At 44.2% G+C, this 17332-nt stretch overlaps 1 pseudogene; it reads right to left on the bottom strand.

Moving 5' to 3' along the window:
* Positions 1 to 2739: 2739 nt before the first annotated feature.
* Positions 2740 to 4177, bottom strand: LOC137318181 (probable G-protein coupled receptor 139; annotated as a pseudogene).
* Positions 4178 to 17332: the final 13155 nt, after the last annotated feature.

Raw genomic sequence — 17332 nt, 5'->3', positions numbered from 1 at the left:
ACTTCATCTCTATTGATGGAATTGTGACGATAATCGCTAGGAACCTGGGAAGATTTTCCACTTTGCGGGGTTGCGGTATGTCATTAACTTTCGCAACCCTAGCCTGTGACATTGGGCAGCTGAATATCGACACTCCAAGATATTCCCGTAACTCCGCTGTCTGGGCCTTAAGTTGCAGCCGCTGCCTGGGGTCGTCAGTGATGCGGCTAATGGAAATGGTTAACAGAAAGGAACATTTCAACTGCGAAATAAATGCTGGAAATCCCCGCGTTTGTAGAACGTTTTCCTTCATTTCTCCCAGTCTCCCTCTTTCTCTCTGCATTTCCGAGACTAACGTCGATTCTGATTCATGCTTCTGCAGAATGAAATGGAACAAGCGATAAATAGTCTCAGCACAGTCACAATTTTAACAGAAAAGGTAGACGATGGAATGATGCATTTTTAAAAGCTGGGGAGAGGATCTGTGAATGTTTATTATTAACTCTGTGGTGATCTTTTTCTCCTCTCCTGTGAAAAATAAGCGAAATAATATACCACAGCTTAAGTGAATGAGCAAAAATTGTTACCCTGTCTCTGATCTCTCAATACCTGGGCAGCTGCTCATTCCCAGTCACTGACATGCTGCACACGTGTAGAGCTTTTACAACCCGCACCTTTAAAAAGCATGAGATGAAATTATCTGTGGAGCCTTTTTCAGAGACCTGGTGTTCTGACCCTGCCTTTGCTCCTGTCAGGTGGAAGGAAAGGTGAAGCGAGTGTAATTTCCTTTCACAGTCATCAGGGGGCGCTGTATATCTGGTGAGCTGCGGCTTCGCATTGCTGAGTCGATGAGACTCAGCCTGTTTTTACCGTTAGGTTTTTGCCCCTTAATAAACCAAATATACATTGGGCCGGATTTTGCTGTGAATGACGCCAGCCTTTCGTTAGACTTGCTCTTAGTTAAAGGCTTTATCTGGGGTTTTGACGGCAAGTTGCTGTCAACGGGGCAGCCAAATGGCGTGGCGCCCTCTAATGGACATCTTGGAGCTTTGTGAACAGCGCAAGCAACTGCGTATCTCCATAATCAATCAGATTGAAGAATCGTTGATGATGAGCAGAACAGAGTCTCGACCAGGAAGTGTCAGTTGGAATAATGAATTCAATATCAAATTAGGTGCAGTGAGTGAAGTAAAGAGAGGGATAGAAAACGTTTTAGAAAAATGATTCAAAATACTTTTTAAATGTCCGACAATAATTAGAAGCTGAAGGAAAGAGACTCCATACTTGTAAATTAAATTTTCATGGCCAGAGAGGTTGTTTGGCAGTAATTAAGACTTACCACGCTGTTAAAAAAAAGAACTTACACTGGAATGGACAAGCCCGAACGTTTTGTGACGAGTTTAGTCCCTATCTATGAGGTAAGTATCGGAATTTCACGCTGTTTATCTGTCCAGTCGATGGAATGCATCTCGCTAAAATTATAAACCGGCTGACCAAAATAAAACACATGTATGTCAATAAATTTTAAAGGAAATTTGAAACAACACAGCAATCAATATTTGCGGTGCCCATCAATCACAGAGTTTGTAAAGATCGAACAAAGCGCTATCTGTGTGCCATGTGCAACCGGGTGTACTGAATAGAACAATGGAAGCAGTCAGAGACATCTCCTCCGATGATCTCACACATGCTGCAGTGTGAGCGGTGGATTTGACCAGTCCCAGGGGCAGCCTCTCCTCGACATCTTCCAATCTGTAACCCCTATACTGCAGGATAAATTCGGAAACAGTTTCATCCGAGGCACAAAAACTGGCGGGAGGACAAAGTTTTAGTTAATTGCCTCAGGTCGCCATCTGATGCCTTTGCACCGAGCAACGCTCTCAAACCCCGGTCTGCAGTGTTACCGGACTGAACTCCGATGCTCAGCCTTGGTAAAAGCGGAGGGGGCATTAGATGCTACTGTCTCTGCACCAACACACACAGTGGATTAATCCTTCTCAATATCTGAAAGTATTGATTGCCTCAAATGTCCTGATTGTTATAAATTCCTACTTCTCACGTTACTTTATCATTTTTACTGGGTCGTTGATTAAGATTAATAGCAGTCAGGATCCCTGTGTTACATTTAATAACAACAAATAAAAATGTTATGTTTAATGTTGCCAGACAGCCTTCAAGTATTTCTAATTAATCGAGATCTCAGAAAAAAACAGGTAAAACAAGGCAACAACTGTTAACATTCAAAAATGCTGAAACCTCGCCAGACTGCGAGCGAGACAGCGGCTCCTCTCCTTATTCCCTGGAGAGGGGATGAGACGGTCGGTGCAGCTGACATCAGTCCGAGAAATATTTTCATCAGACTTCCCGGAAAAAGTAAATTCTCCGGGAGTTCTAAACGACCGCATCTTTACCTAAAACTGATGGATTTTCCTGTCAATTACACGGCAGAATTTAATTACCGTCCTCGCACAGTGATATTAAACTCGGTGATCAAACATTCTATTCCACTATTAAAGTTCACTTCATCACTGAGACGTTTCATACTTAACGGCGGATGTCCTTATATTTTAGGAATCACTCGGCCAATGAACTTTAGAAACTCTCGGTCAAAGTTAGCATGAAATGGAATTGAAATCACATCTGTAATCGCGGACCAGTGGGTTTTTATAAGAACCATGTTTATGTAGCGGTAAGGAGAGGGAACCTCAGTCTAAACTGGAATAGGGGCTGAAAGTAAAATCTTGTATCACGATGGGAGCTCTAGTTCGCATTTCTTTCATTTTTAACCAATCTTAGAATCAGTGTCCAGGGAGATTTCAGCAGCTTCTTCAGCTCTTCTCTGAATTTCCTCTGGGTAGCTGCATAAATACACGTGTTTGGACAGCAACTCAAATACTTCAGCATCGCTCCGGTTTCTGCGGCGATATATGTTGGGTTTGTGCGGTCCCCTCGGTAATAATTGGTGTTTGTCAGTCTGGTAGTTACAAAACTCACAGAAGTTGTCAGCCATAACAGTATAAAACTGCCCGATATAGTGAACAGTAAAATGATGGATTTCCTTCAGTTCCCTATTTCTGGATCACTCTGATTCTCACTGTTGTGATCCCGGAGTCTCCTGCGGGTTCTATTCGCCATTGCAATCCGTCTGATGGTCAAAGAATTAAACAAGGCAATTAAAGTAAAAGGAAGCCAAATGAGCGAGATGCCGTGAAACCAGCCGTACGGTATTGCTGGAGGTGAGGAGAGAAAAGCCTCACTGGACCGGCAGCCCCACTGAACTTTGTTAATTATTTGTTCATATGAATATACAAACAAAATGGGGATGTCCTTTAAAAAAATAAGGACAGAGACCGTTGTTATAACCGCGGACGCAGTTCTCTCGGTGCAATAATTGGTTTTAAACTTCCGGCAGCAGAGAGCTACAAAACGGTCAAATGTGAAAGAGACGGTGAACCAAACAGACAAATCGAGGGTGACAGTGGCCATGTATAAAATGAACCTACACACGGGAGTGTGGGAGAGGAATGAAAGTGGGAAGTGATAACTGAAAATATAATACACGATTATATTGATGATCATGACCAGGAGATCCGCTGTTGCCATGGCCACCATGTAGACAGAGATACAATTCGAAAGGCCGCAGTTTCCTCTTGAGCGAATCACAATTGTCATCAAGTTCGCTGTAAGAAAGAGAGAGGAGAGAAATAATATTCCAGTGTCTGATTGCAAATATATTTGCAGATGCCTGTTGAAAGCATTTTGTTCCATTCGGTGTGATTATCAACACGGAGCAGTGTGAGAGCAGGATTAATATTCGAGTCACTACTTGGGAAAGCGACCCACACAGTGTAATGAGATGCTGCAGCGCTCACTCTGCACGGGGTGAAGAAACGGTCCGTAATTCCGCTAAAACGCTTGTGTTGGAGCTTCAAAGAATATTGTAACATCAGTGAAATGATCAGATGAAGGGGAACGCAGAAATTGCAGACCCATGGTTCACGAGTTGGTTCCGGTAACGACTGACTGTGTAATGCTGACATCTGGGAAATACGTTACCTTATCCAACATGCGGTAAGAACAGTGATACAATTAACAGCGATTAACAACTAACAGGTTAAAATACCTCACCTGGGACACCGACGGCTGCGAGAATCGGGTAGTAAATCTCTTTTATCAGCAGTGTAGTTATTTGCCCCATTTTCTGTGAGAATGGATGAATTCTGTCGGAGCTGAATGTCTCTGACTAGTGCCTGGCTGAGACGGGAGAAGGGATCACTATATTTATACCCATATCAATTCAGCAGGGAGTCAATCAGGTTACATCATAATTAACATTACTCACAGTCAAATAGACTAAGGGAAGTTCTTTTTTGGTCTGAGACATCGAATTCAGAGTAATAGTTGGAATTATTAGTGGACAGTTTAAAAAATCACACATTTAAAACATTCTTTACAAATGGAAAGTGGAATCTCCCAGTACTCGTCCTGACCCTATAACTACAGGACTGGTGGAGGCAGCTACATTTGAAGTAATCGCCCTGACCTTGCCTTGGACTCACTCCCGGTGACCCAACTCCACCAGCAACAGGTGCGGAACCTAATCCTGCAATACTGGTGATGACCTCAGTCTTGCAGCATTAAACCTGATCACTCTTCTCCTGTACTAGTGGTACCCCTACACTTACAATAGAGGTGACCGTGCTCCTCCTGTACTAGTGGTACCCCTACACTTACAATAGAGGTGACCGTGCTCCTCCGGTACTAGTGGTACCCCTACACTTAGAATAGAGGTGACCGTGCTCCTCCGGTACTCGTGGTGCCCCTACACTTACAATAGAGGTGACCGTGCTCCTCCTGTACTCGTGGTGCCCCTACACTTACAATAGAGGTGACCGTGCTCCTCCTGTACTAGTGGTGCCCCGACACTTACAATAGAGGTGACCGTGCTCCTCCGGTACTAGTGGTGCCCCGACACTTACAATAGAGGTGACCGTGCTCCTCCTGTACTAGTGGTGCCCCTACACTTACATTAGATGTGACCGTGCTCCTCCGGCAATAGTGGTGCCCCGACACTTACAATAGAGGTGACCGTGCTCCTCCTGTACTAGTGGTGCCCCTACACTTACAATAGAGGTGACCGTGCTCCTCCTGTACTAGTGGTGCCCCTACACTTACAATAGAGGTGACCGTGCTCCTCCTGTACTAGTGGTGCCCCAACACTTACAATAGAGGTGACCGTGCTCCTCCTGTACTAGTGGTGCCCCTACACTTACAATAGAGGTGACCGTGCTCCTCCGGCACTAGTGGTGCCCCGACACTTACAATAGAGGTGACCGTGCTCCTCCGGTACTAGTGGTGCCCCTACACTTACAATAGAGGTGACCGTGCTCCTCCGGTACTAGTGGTGCCCCTACACTTACAATAGAGATGACCGTGCTCCACCTGTACTAGTGGTGCCCCTACACTTACAATAGAGGTGACCGTGCTCCTCCGGTACTAGTGGTGCCCCTACACTTACAATAGAGATGACCGTGCTCCACCTGTAATAGTGGTGCCCCTACACTTACAATAGAGGTGACCGTGCTCCTCCTGTACTAGTGGGTCCCCTACACTTACAATAGAGGTGACCGTGCTCCTCCTGTACTAGTGGGTCCCCTACACTTACAATAGAGGTGACCGTGCTCCTCCTGTACTAGTGGTGCCCCGACACTTACAATAGAGGTGACCGTGCTCCTCCTGTACTAGTGGTACCCCAACACTTACAATAGAGGTGACCGTGCTCCTCCTGTACTAATGGGTCCCCTACACTTACAATAGAGGTGACCGTGCTGCTCCTGTACTAGTGGTGCCCCTACATTTACAATAGAGGTGACCGTGCTCCTCCTGTACTAGTGGTGCCCCAACACTTACAATAGAGGTGACCGTGCTCCTCCTGTACTAGTGGTGCCCCTACACTTACATTAGATGTGACCGTGCTCCTCCTGTACTTGTGGTAACCCTTACACTAGAGATATCCGCGTGTCTCAGATACTCATGGTATACCACACTTACACTCGAGATAACCGCGATCCTCAGGTACTCATGGTATACCACACAAACACTAGTGATAACTGTGCTCCTCGTGTACTCATGGTATACAACACTTACACGAGAGATAACAGCGCTCCTCAGGTACTCATGGTATAGCACATATACACTAGAGGTAACGGCGCTCCTCAGGTACTTATGGTATACCACATTAAACTAGAGATAACCGCGCTCCTCAGGTACTCATGGTATACCATGCTTACACGAGAGATAACCGCGCTCCTCAGGTACTCATGGTATACCATGCTTACACGAGAGATATCCGCGCTCCTCAGGTACTCATGGTATACCACACTTACACCAGATAACTGTGCTCCTCTGAGACTCATGGAATAACACACATACACTCGAGAAAACCTCGCTCCACCGTTACTGGTGGCACCCTACAATTACACTAGATGCATTTTAGTGAATTATTGTGATAGTAGGTACAGAACAGGAGGATGCCATTCGGCCCATTGTAGTATACATGAATTTTCAAAAGACATTCGATAAGGTGCCTCACAACGGGTAGTTACACAAGGTAATGGCTCATGGGGTTGGGGGTAATATATTAGCATGGATAGAGGATTGATTAAAGGAGAGAAAATAGAGAGTAGGAATAAACGGGTCATTCTCAGGTTGGCAGGCTGTAACTAATGGGTGGCTGCAGGGATCAGTGCTTGGGCCTCAGCTATTTACAATTTATATTAATAGCTCAGATAAAGGGACCGAGAGTAATGTATCCAAGTTTACTGACGATATAAAGCTAGCTGAGAAAGTAAGCTTTGAGGAGGACTGCAAATGGTCTGCAAAGGGATATCGGCAGGTTAAGTGAGTGGGCAAGAAGTTGGCAGATGGAGTATAATGTGGAGAAATGTGAGGTTATTCATTTTGGTAGTAAGAACAGAAAAACTGAATATTTGTTAAATGGTGGAAAAGTATTAAATGTTGGTGTTGAGCGGGATTTGGGTGTCCTGGTACAAGAAACACAGAAATTTAACATGCAGGTACAGCAAGCAATTAGGAAGGCAAATTGTATGTGGGCTTTTATTGCAAGGGGTTTGGAGTACAATAGTAAGGAGGTCTTGCTGCAATTGTACAAGGCTTTGTTGAGACCACACCTATAGTATTGTAGTCAGTTTTAGTTTCCTTACCTAAGGAAGGATAGAAGCCTAGAGGCGGTGCAGCGAAGGTTCACTCGATTAATTCCTGGGATGAGAGTGTTGTCCTATGAAGAAAGATTGACTCGATTTGGCCTATACTCTCTGGGGTTTAGAAGAATGATCTCTTTGAAACGTATAATATTTTAAGAGAGCTTGACAGGGTAGACAGAATGATTCCCCTGGCTGGAGAGTCCAGAACGAGAGGGCATAGTCTCAAGATAAGGGGTGGGACGTTTAGGACTGAGATGTGGAGCAATTTCTTCACTCAGAGGATCGAGAACATTTGGAATTTTATACCACAGAGGGCTGTGGATGCTCACTCGTTGCGGATATTCAAGGCTGAGCGAGATAGATTTTTGGACTCTAGCGGAATCAAGGGATATGGAGATCGAGCGGGAAAGTGGAGTTGAGGTCGAAGATTAGCCATGATCTTACTGAATTGTGGAGCAGGCTTGAGGGGCCGTATGGTCTACTCCTGCTCCTATTTATTATGTTGCTATGTTCTTATGTAATAATAATGGGGCACTTCAATTATCCAACTATAGACTGGGACAATAAAAGTGTAAAGGGCGAAGAGGGGGAGGAATTCCTGAAATGTGTACAAGAGAAACTTCCGGATCAATATGTCTCCAGCCATACCTGGAAGGAAAAAAATGCTGGGTCCACTTCTGGAGAAGGAAGTTGAACAGTTGGCGCATGTTTCAGTGGGGGAGCATTTGGGGAACAGTGATCATAATATCCTTAGGTTTAGAATAGTTATGGAAAAGGACAAGGAACAATCAAATCTAAAAAAAAACTTAACTGCAGGAAGGCAAATTTCAGTGAGTTGAAAAGCGATCTCGTTGATGTGGATTGGAATCACAAATTGGTAGGCAAAGCAGCAATTGAACAAAGGGCTGCCTTCAAGGAGGAATGGATTGGGATACAGAGTAGATAGGTTCCTACGAAGTGAAAATCAAGAGCTCCCATAAGGTGCAGGAGCAGAGAGAACGGGGAATAAATATCTTTGAACGCGGCAGGACAAGTTGAGAAGGTTGTTAAAAAGCATACGGGATCCTGGACGTTAACAACAGAGGCATAGAGTACAAAAGCAGGGAAGTTATGTTAAACATCTATAAAACACTGGTTAGGCCTCAGCTGGAGTATTGTGTTAAATTTTGGGTACCACACTTTAGGAAAGATGTCAGGCCTTGGAATGGGTATAGAAGAGATTTACAAGAAAGGTTCCAGGGATGAGGGACTTCATTTATGAGGGGAGACTGGAGAATCTGTGGTTGCTCACCTTACAGCAGGGAAGGTTAGGGGATATTTGGTAGAGGTGTTCAAAATCATGAACGGTTTTGATTAAATAAATAAAGTGTAACTGTTTCCAGTGGCAGAAGGTTAGGAAACAGAGGACACGGCTATAAGGTGATCAGTGAAAGAGCCAGAGGCGAAATGAGGATATTTTTTGCAGGAAGTTGTAATGATCTGGAATGCATTGTCAGAAAGAGTGCTGGAAACAGATTCAGAAGTAACTTTTAAAAGGGAATTGGATAAATACTTGAATGGAAAAAAATACGGAGCTGTGGGGAAAGATCAGAGGGATGGGATTAATTGGATAGCTTTTTCAAAGCGCCAGCACAGGGAAGAAGGGCTGAATGACCTCCTTCTGTGCTGGACCTACTATGACATTATGATACCATGAGCACTTTTCGCCAGAATATGTTACAAATAGTAATGGTTTTGAGGATCTGGAGTTCATGGGGTGACGGGGGTTGGCGAGGACATCTTTGTCTCAATCGAGCAAGCAAGTAATAAAGGCATTTATGTGTTTTTTAGCAGCGGACGCTTGAGGTACCAGGTGTTGAAACTTGTATCATAATCAGCAGCAGTAATGTCATTACGAATATAGTGGGAATACGGAATAATCAGCAGCAATGTGAGAAAGCAATAATAACAGTAATGTTTGAAGAACGTCACCACCAGTGAAGTTAATATAGGGTCACCACCAGTGAAGTTAGTATAGGGTCACCACCAGTGAAGTTAGTATAGGGTCACCACCAGTGAAGTTAGTATAGGGTCACCACCAGTGAAGTTAGTATACGGTCACCACCAGTGAAGAGAGTACAGGGACACCACCAGTGAAGTTAGTATACGGTCACCACCAGTGAAGAGAGTATCGGGACACCACCAGTGAAGAGAGTATCGGGACACCACCAGTGAAGTTAGTATACGGTCACCACCAGTGAAGAGAGTATCGGTTCACCACCAGTGAAGTTAGTATAGGGTCACCACCAGTGAAGACAGTATCGGGACACCACCAGTGAAGTTAGTATACGGTCACCACCAGTGAAGAGAGTATCGGGACACCACCAGTGAAGAGAGTATCGGGACACCACCAGTGAAGTTAGTATACGGTCACCACCAGTGAAGAGAGTATCGGGTCACCACCAGTGAAGAGAGTATCGGGACACCACCAGTGAAGTTAGTATACGGTCACCACCAGTGAAGAGAGTATCGGGTCACCACCAGTGAAGAGAGTATCGGGTCACCACCAGTGAAGAGAGTATCGGTTCACCACCAGTGAAGTTAGTATAGGGTCACCACCAGTGAAGACAGTATCGGGACACCACCAGTGAAGAGCGTATCGGGTCACCACCAGTGAAGTTAGTATAGGGTCACCACCAGTGAAGACAGTATCGGGACACCACCAGTGAAGTTAGTATACGTTCACCACCAGTGAAGAGAGTATCGGTTCACCACCAGTGAAGTTAGTATAGGGTCACCAGCAGTGAAGACATTATCGGGACACCACCAGTGAAGAGCGTATCGGGTCACCACCAGTGAAGACAGTATCGGGATACCACCAGTGAAGAGCGTATCGGGTCACCACCAGTGAAGAGAGTATCGGGACACCACCAGTGAAGTTAGTATACGGTCACCACCAGTGAAGGGAGTATCGGGTCACCACCAGTGAAGTTACTATAGGGTCACCACCAGTGAAGACAGTATCGGGACACCACCAGTGAAGTTAGTATACGGTCACCACCAGTGAAGACAGTATCGGGACACCACCAGTGAAGAGCGTATCGGGTCAACACCAGTGAAGAGAGTATCGGGTCACCACCAGTTAAGAGAGTATCGGGACACCACCAGTGAAGACAGTATCGGGACACCACCAGTGAAGACAGTATCGGGACACCACCAGTGAAGACAGTATTGGGACACCACCAGTGAAGTTACTATAGGGTCACCACCAGTGAAGTTAGTATAGGGTCACCACCAGTGAAGACAGTATCGGGACACCACCAGTGAAGAGCGTATCGGGTCACCACCAGTGAAGAGAGTATCGGGTCACCACCAGTGAAGAGAGTATCGGGTCACCACCAGTGAAGAGAGTATCGGGTCACCACCAGTGAATTTAGTGCAGGGTCATCACAAGTGAATTGAGTATAGGGCCACCAGCACTGAATTGAGTATAGGGTTACCACCAGTGAATTTGGTACAGTGCCCCCAACAGTGAAGATAGTATAGGGCCCCTAACAGTGAATTTAGTACAGAGTCACCACCAGTGAAGTTGGGCTGGGGTGACCACCAGTGAATTTAATATTGGATCTCCACCAGTGACTTTAGTATAGTTTCACCACCAATGTATTGAGTATAACGTCACCACCAGTGAATTTAGTGTGGTGATAACATCAGTGAAGTTAATGTAGGGTTACCATATGGAAGTTAGTATAGGATCACCACCAGGGAAGTTCGTTGGAGTCAACACCAGTGAAGTTAGAATAGGGTCACCACCAGTGAAGTTAGTGTAAGGTCACCAGTGAAGACAGTATAGGGTCACCACTAGTGAAGTTAGTGTAAGGTCACCAGTGAAGATAGTATAGGGTCACCACTAGTGAAGTTAGTGTAAGGTCACCAGTGAAGATAGTATAGGGTCACCACTAGTGAAGTTAGTATAGCGCCCCTAACAGTGAAGTTAGTATATGACCCCAACAGTGAATTTTGTATGGAGTCACCACCAGTGAAGTTGCTATTGGGTCATCACCAATGAAGTTAGTATAGGGCCACCAACAGTGAAGTTAGTATATGACCCCAACAGTAAATTTAGTATAGTCACCACCATTGAAGTTGATATAGGGTCACCACCAATGAAGTTAGTATAGGGCCCCTAACAGCGAATTTAGTATAGGGTCACCACCAATGAAGTTAGTATAGGGCCCCTAACAGCGAACTTAGTATAGGGTCATCACCAATGAAGTTAGTATAGGGCCCCTAACAGCGAACTTAGTATAGGGTCATCACCAATGAAGTTAGTATGGGGCCACTAACTGTGAAGTTAGTATCGCGTCACCACCAGTGAAGTTACTATAGGGGGCATTTGTTACTTCTTTTGCGGAGGGTTGAAACTAGTATAGCAGGGGGATGGGAACCAAAGCCAGGTAATAATAGGACAAACTCAGAACAGTAGAAAAACAGTTAGTGACGTCGTCAGCGACTCAGAAAGGCCGAGGAAGCAAAGTTTAAATTGTGTTCAGCACAGGAATTCGACGGGGTTAAAGGGTATATACTTCGATGCAATGAGTATTACAAACAAAGCAGTCGAGCTAAGGGCACAGATCGACACGTGGCAGCATGATATCATTGCTATAACCTGGTTTAAAGAGGGGGATAATTGGCAGCTCAATATCTGTGGATATCGAGTTTTCAGGCAGGATAGAGTGGGTATTAAAAAGGAGGGGTGGCAGCATTATTGGTAAAATATTCAATTACAGTTGTGAGAAGGGTTGATATGCGAAATGGATCATCAATCAAGGCCGTATGGGTTGAACTAAGAAATAAGAAAGGTTGCAGTCACACCACTAGGAGTGTGCTATAAACCCCCGAATAGCGAAAGGGAGATAGAAAAACAAATATATAGGCAAATTACTGAGTTCAAAAATAAGAGGGCAATAATAGTAGGGGACTTCAACTACCCTAACATCAATTGGGATTCAAACAGTATGAGGGGCACAGAGGGCCCAAAATTCTTTATCGGTGTCCAGGAGAACTTTTTTTAGCCACTACGTGACAAGCCCAACAAGAGGGGATGTAATTCTAGATTGAATCCTGTGAAATGAAGATAGGCAAGTGGGTGAAGTGATACTGGGTGACCATATTGGGGATAGTGATGAAAATTCAGTTAGTTTTAGCATTATTATGGAAAAGGACAGAGTTAAATTAGAAGCAAACGTTTTAAATTGGGGGGAAGGCAAATTTTGCAGAACTAAGAGGTGATTTGGCAGAAGTGGACTGGACACAACTACTTGAGGAGAACTCAGTGGCAAGCCGGTGGCTGGCACGAAAAAGTGAAATTCTACGGGTACAATGCAGACACGTCCCCTCAAAGGAAAAGGGTGGCACTGCCAAATTTAGAGCCGTGTCGTTGTCTGGAAGCATACGGGGCAAGATAAAGCAGAAAAAGAAAGCTTATGACAGCTTCATACTGCGGAAAGCCTAGAGGAGCATAGAAAATACAGGGATGACGTAAAAATGGAAATAAGGAATGCAAAGAGAGGGCATGAACAAATATTAGCTAGTAAGATTAAAGAAAAGCCAAAGATGTTGTATTAGTATATTACGAACAAGAGGATAGCTAAGGAAAAGGTGGAACTTATCAGGGATGATAAGGGTAACGTATGTGCAGACGCAGAAGATGTGAGCAGGGTTTTAAATGAATATTTTGTCTCCGTATTCACAAAAGAAAGGGATGATCCGGACGTAGAAGTTAAAGAGGAGAGGTATGAAACATTGGATAAGGTAAACATAACGAGAGAGAAAGCACGAGAGGGACTGGAATCCTTGCAAGTTGATAAGTCACTAGGTCCGGGTGCATTGTTTCATAGGCTATTGAAGGAAACCAGGCAGGAAATAAAAGATGCTCTGAGCATCATTTTCCAATCCTCACTATATACAGGGTAAGTACCGGAGGACTGGAAGACTGCAAACGTAGTACCATTGTTTAAAAAGGGTACAAGGTAAAGGCCAAACAATTATAGGCCGGTCAGTCTTACCTCGGTGGTGGTCAAACCATTAGATTCAATACTGAGAGATAGGTTAAACTGTCACTTGGAAAGGCATGGTTTAATCAGGGATAGTCAGCAAGGATTTGTTCAGGGAAAGTCATGCCTTACAAACCTGATTGAATTATTTGAGGAAGTGACAAGGAGCATTGATGACGGTAGTGTAGTGGATATTGTCCACATGGATTTTAGTAAGGCATTTCACAAGGTTCCACATGGCAGACTGGTCAGAAAGGTAAAAGCCCATGGGATACAGGGAAACGAGGCAAATTGGTTTGCAAAATTAGCTCAGTAACAGGAAACAAAGGGTAAAAGTCGATGGATGTCTTTGCGAATGGAAATCCGTTTCCAGTGGTGTGCCACGGGGCTCAGTTTTGTGTTCCTTGCTGTTTGTGGTATATATTAATTAATTGGGTTTGAATATAGGGGACACGGTTGGAATATTGGCAGAAGACACAAAAAATGGCGTTGCAGTTGATAGTGAAGAGGATAGCTGTAGAATCCAAGAAGATATTAATGGGTTGGTGGAGTGGGTGGAAAAGTGGCAAATGGAGTTCAACCCGGAGAAGTGTGAGGTAATGCACTTAGGGAGGGCAAACAGTAAAAGGAATACGCAGTAAACAGGAATATATTGAGACGGTTAGAGGAAGTGAGAGGCCTTGGAGTGCACGTGCAGTATGTCCTAGAGGCAACAAGGGGGCAAGCCATACCAGATTTAGTAATGAGTAATGAACCAAATTTAGTTAACGGCTTAACTGTACGCGAACATCTACCAATAGCGATCATACCATGATCGAGTTCAAGGTAGTGTTTTAAAGGGAAAAAAGTGAATCAGCTGCTCAGATTCTAGACTTGGGTAAGGCCGATTTCAATGGGATGAGACAGAGACTGTCCACAGTAAACTGGGCAAATCTGTTAATGGGTAAAACGACCAATGATCAGTGGGAAATGTTTAAAGACACATTTAACGTGATACAGAATCGGTTTATACCCCTGAGGGGCAAGAACTCTACTTGCCAAAATAAAACAGCCATGGGCAACTAAAGAGGTGAGGGACAGTATAAGACATAAGGAAAGGGCATATAAAAGGCAAAAAATAGCACAGATCCTGGCGATTGGGAAAGATACAAGGATCAACAAAGGGTCACAAAACAGATGGTAAGAGCTGCAAAAAGAGAGTGTGAAAAGAAACTTGCAAGTGATATCAAACCAAAACAAAGAACCTTTATAGTTACATTTTGAAAAAGAGGGTGGTCAGGAGCAGTTTTGGCCCCTTAAAAATTGAAAGTGGGGATATTGTCATTGACAATGGGGAAATAGCAGACATGATGAATAATTACTTTGCATCAGTATTTAGAGTAGAAAAAGAGGATAGCATGCCGGAAATCCCAACAAAACTTATATTGAATCGGGGAGACGGACTCGATAAAATTAACATAAGTAAAGCAACAGAAATGAAGAAAATAATATCACTAAAGAGTGACAAATCCCCAGGACCAGATGATTTCCACCCCAGGGTTTTAAAGGGAATTGGTGAGCAGATTGAAGATGTCCTAACTATAATCTTTCAAAGTTCTCTAGATTCAGGAAATGTCCCTCTAGATTGGAAAATTGTATATGTCACTCCGCTTTTTAAGAAAGGAGAGAGAGGCAAAACAGGGAATTATAGACCAGTTAGCCTAACATCTGTTGTGGGGAAAATGCCGGAGTTGAAAATTAAGGATAGGGCGACTGAGCACCTCGAGAATTTTCAGTTAATCAGAGGGAGCCAGCATGGATTTGTGAAATGTATATCGTGCCTGACAAACCTGATTGAATTTTTTGAAGAGGTGACTAAAGTAGTGGACAGGGGAATGTCAATGGATGTAATTTGTATGCACTTCCAGAAGGCATTTGATATGGTCCCACGTAAGAGACTGTTAGCTAAGATTGAAGCCCATGAAATCGAAGGGAAAGTACAGACTTGGTTCTTAATTAACATAAGAACATAAGAACATAAGAAATTGGAGCAGGAGTAGGCCAATCGGCCGCTCGAGCCTGCTCCGCCATTCAATAAGATCATGGCTGATCTGATCCCAACCACAAATCTAAAGAACACAAGAAGTCGGAGCAGGACCCGGCCACATAGCCCCTGGGCCCTCTCCGCCACCCACAGGGCATTGACCGATCCGAACTCAGCTTCATGTCCAATTTCCTGCCCGCACACCTCCTCTTACTACCCGTTTGATGTTTACATGCCGATAGAAGTCTTTTGGATTCACTTTTATGTTAGCCGCCAGTCTATTGTCATAATCTCTCTTTGCCCCTCTTATTTCCATTTTCACTTCTCCTCTGAACTTTCTATATTCAGCCTGGTTCTCACTTGTATTATCAACCTGACATCTGTCATCCGCCCACTTTTTTCAGCTTGATCTTACTCTCGACCTCATTCATCCTCCAGGAAGCTCCGGATTTAGTTGCCCTAACTTTCTCCCCTCGTGGGAATGTACTTAGACTACCTGAATCATCTCCTCTTTAAGGGCCGCCCATTGTTCGATTACACATTTGCCTGCCAATCTTTGATTCCAATTTACCCGGGCCAGGTTCCTTCTCAAGCCACTGAATTTTGCCCTCCTCCAATTAAGTATTTTTTCTCCAGATTGGTCCTTTTCCTTTTCCATAACTATTCTAAACCTTATGATACTATGATCACTGTTCCCTAAATGTCCCTCACTGACACTTGCTCCACTTGACCCATCTCATTCCCCAGAACCAGATCCAGCAATGCCTCCTTCCTCGTTGGGCCTGAAAGGGTGGGTAACCAGACGACACATGAGAAATTTACGCAGAGAATTGCAATGATCTGGAATGCACTGGATGAAAGGGTGGTGAAAACAGCTTCAATGGTAACTTTCAAAAGGGAATTGGATAAATACTTGCAGGGAACATTGTGCAGGGGTATGGGGAAAGAGCCGGGGAATGAGACTTATTGGATAGCTCTTTCAAAGAACCGGCACGATGGGCCGAACGGCATCCACCTGTGCTGTACAATACGATGATTCTACGATACTATGATTTTAATGTTAGGAAGATATGGTGGGCAGTCTTCCCCCAAAATATTAAAATGGTTAAAAATGGAGGGGGAAATGTTTGTATTTATCACCTGGTCTTTAAACCTCGCCTGGGCGGAGAGCAGTCTGGAAAATTTGACGTTATATTAAAGGGAAGAAAATCAGTGCCCAGCGCTGACGTCCAGCAGACTAATAAAAGCTAAAATAATTAAATAGTAAATATCAATATTAGCGATTTATTTGTTATCTTTGAACTGTAAAATTAAAATCAAACTGCTGAACAAACAAACTTCAGGGAGTGAAAGATGCACGAGCTCCTGAATAGAATTGGTGACGCGTCACAGAATTCCTGAAATTTGCAACAATTAGGATAAATCGGGAAACAGTTTCATCCGAGACACAGAAACTGGCGGGCGGACGAATTGCCAGTGAATTGGCACAAGGCTTCATCTGATACCTTTGCACCGAGCAACGCTCTCAAACCCCGGTCTGCAGTGTGACCGGTCGGAACTCCGAATACACAGCCTCGCACTGGGATGCCCAAACAACACCATTTGATCCAAGGGCAGGGGATATTACATGTGCATCTGTGCATCAACACACAGAGCGGATTATTCCATTCCAATATATGAGAACATTGATTGTAGAACGATGCAACAAATTACCTGATTATGAAGGTTATTTTACATTCTTGGTTCTTACATTATTTTACCAGTTTTACCGGGTCGCTGATTCAGATTAGTAACAGTCAGATACATTTAGTAACAACAGGTAAAGACTTTATTTTTAATGTTGCTGGACAGCCTTCAAATTTCTCATTAATCGAGATTTCAGAAAAAGCAGATCGAACAAGGCAACAACTGTTAACATTCAAAAATGGTGAAACCTCGCAGCACTGCGAACGAGACAGCGGCTCCGCTCCTTATTCCCCGGAGAAGGGATGAAGCGGCCGGTGCAGCTGACGTCAGTCCACGCACCGTGTTCATCAAACCTCCGAGAAAAAGTAAATTCACCAGGATTTCGA

Source organism: Heptranchias perlo, unplaced genomic scaffold, assembly GCF_035084215.1.
Source record: "Heptranchias perlo isolate sHepPer1 unplaced genomic scaffold, sHepPer1.hap1 HAP1_SCAFFOLD_66, whole genome shotgun sequence".
Classification (NCBI taxonomy): Eukaryota; Metazoa; Chordata; class Chondrichthyes; order Hexanchiformes; family Hexanchidae; genus Heptranchias; species Heptranchias perlo.
This window is presented reverse-complemented; position numbering and strand designations above follow the sequence as displayed.